This window comes from Scylla paramamosain, chromosome 23 (assembly GCF_035594125.1).
Source record: "Scylla paramamosain isolate STU-SP2022 chromosome 23, ASM3559412v1, whole genome shotgun sequence".
NCBI lineage: Eukaryota > Metazoa > Arthropoda > Malacostraca > Decapoda > Portunidae > Scylla > Scylla paramamosain.
The window spans coordinates 14,230,755-14,233,254 of NC_087173.1; positions in this window are offsets into that span (position 1 = coordinate 14,230,755).

Below are 2,500 nucleotides of genomic sequence, written 5' to 3' on the forward strand. Positions count from 1 at the left end.
GAAGAATATGATAAAAATGAGTCTGAAGAGACTGAAGGAGACACCGAAGATGTGCAAAGCGTCCCTACAAAAACAGAGAAGACAGATGAGGAAGAGAAAAAAGATACTGAGAAACAAAAAGTTACCGAGAAGGAAATGAAACCACCAAAAATTAGTGAAATGCAGCTAGTTCAGGAAAAAGACGATGAATATCATGAAGGCGAGGAAGCTAATACTCTTGAAGGAAAGGAGACTAGTGTTTCGGAAGACTATGATGCGCATGACACTGGAAAGAAGGAAGTGGTTGTTGAAGATGTGAAAAGTACCTCTCCTGAGAAGGACATTGCAGATAAGGAAATTAAAGAGGGACAGAATTTTGAGAAGGAAGCTGAGAAACAAGACGTTATTGAGAAAGTTAACCTTCCCTCTATAACCAAACTTTTGTCTTTAACCAAAGTCATCTTGAAGAACAGTACAAGGAGAGAGAAGATACGGAAAGCAATGCTTTTAAGAAAGAAGAGAGAGAGTGTGTCGCTTGGCAATGTGAAGACAACATCACCGGTGGAAAAAATAACGACGCGGAAGAATATAGGGAAGGATCAACATTTGAAAAAGAAGGTAATGACTTGCCGCCACAAGAACACCGCGATGGCCAATGTAAGCAGCAAGTGGAGGTGGTGGAAGGCCTCCCCACCAACACCGGTGAAGAACATGACGGCGAGAATGAAGGTAAAGAAGGAACTGGAGTTAAGAAAGAAGACGTTCTCGTGTAGCCATTACCGTTATGTCCGCCAGCTGAAAAGAATCAATCAAATGTCAGGAGAGAAGAAAAAGCGCTGCAACAAAATAAATCTGAAATCCGTCCGCTGTAAGATCGACACCCATTACAGCCTACCTACTGATTATAAACCTGATCTGGATTTGAAGGTACTAGAATCACAGCCGCCACCCTCAGGCCCCGCGCGAGTGAAATGGGCCCGAGAGGTGGCTGCCCTTAAGGCTCGGCTGCGTTCACAGAAACAGAAGAAAGGGCGGACTAGTGCGCAGAGCCTCCATCACGGGTCGCAAGCCGCTAAACACTGAGTCACTCGCACTGAGGACCATCCTAGTCAGTGCAACCGAGAAAATTGGAAAAAAAAAGTACAAAAACAAAGTAAGCTTTCTAACTATGGATTAAGAAGCCTAAGCACTGAGTCTTTACTGAGGAACATGCTTGTCAATCGAAACACGAAATTAGACCAAAAAGAAAAGTTTTTCATCCATTAATTAAGGAGCAAGAACACTAAGTGATTCCACTGAGGAACAAGGTGGTGAGTGAAATCCAGAAATTAATGGCAAAAAAATAAAGCGCTTAAAATTTGCAAAGAAAAAAAAGAAATATTAATCTATCTGTTATTGACGAAACAACTGAGTGATTCTTCAGCGAGGAACAAGAACATTCGTGACACTAAATGAAAAATAATGACGTAAAAGAAATTAAAAGATAAAAAAGATAAAGTAAAAAAAAAAGTAACAAGAAAGTCTTTGCTCTCATAACCTATGAAGTATATTAATCGACTGTCAATCCGCGGTTGAAACCAGAAATTAATAGAAAAAAAGTAATTAAAGTATCTTCATTAAATAAGATGCCTAAATATTTTGAGTGAGAGTAAATCAGAAAACGATGACAAAATATAAAGATACAAATCCACCAAAGAAATCTTTACACAAGTTATTTTAGAATGCTACGATTTGAGTGTTAACCTGCTGAGGATCAAGATTGTGAAAACCAAAACAACGACAAAAAACAAAGAAAAGAAAAATTCTATCCAGTATTGGTGAAACAGCCATTGATAGTGAGAGGAAAACTGGTGAAATACGGCTATTAACAGTGAGAGGAAACAAGAGAACAATGGCACATAAAAACAAGGAAAAAATAGAAAAAAAAATCTTAACGAGGAAACAAATTAATTAAGTGACTCTCCACTGAGAAAAAAAGAAGTAAGGAAAAATAATAATAAAAAAGATTAAAAAACAGACAAAATACTGTACCGTAACTTAAGAAGTCTGACTTAATTATTAGTCCACTGAGAAAGAAGACTGCGTTTGGAAAACGGAAAACATTGAAAAAAAAAGGAAGAAAAATAGTATCTTTTAATGATGTAATCACGTGACTCACCACCGAAAAACTAGATTCTGAGAGGAAGCCACAAAATGATGAGAAAAAAAAATCATAATGGGAAAAGTAAAAAAAAAAAAATGACAAGATAAAAAAAAATGTGAAAAAAGAAAATGAAACAAAAATGACCAAAAATAAAAAAAAAGTTTACAAAATTATGGAAATAGTGTTGAAGTAAAGAAGGCAGAATATTATGGCAAGTAATTAAAAAATATAAAAAAGCCAAAAAATGGTGACCAGAAACAGAAAATAATACCGAAAAAGTAAAAAAATAATAATAATGAGGAAAAGGAAGATAAGTAAAAAAAATCCAGAAAATAACAAAAGTAATAAAAATAAAAATAATGAAAAAATAGTGAGAAA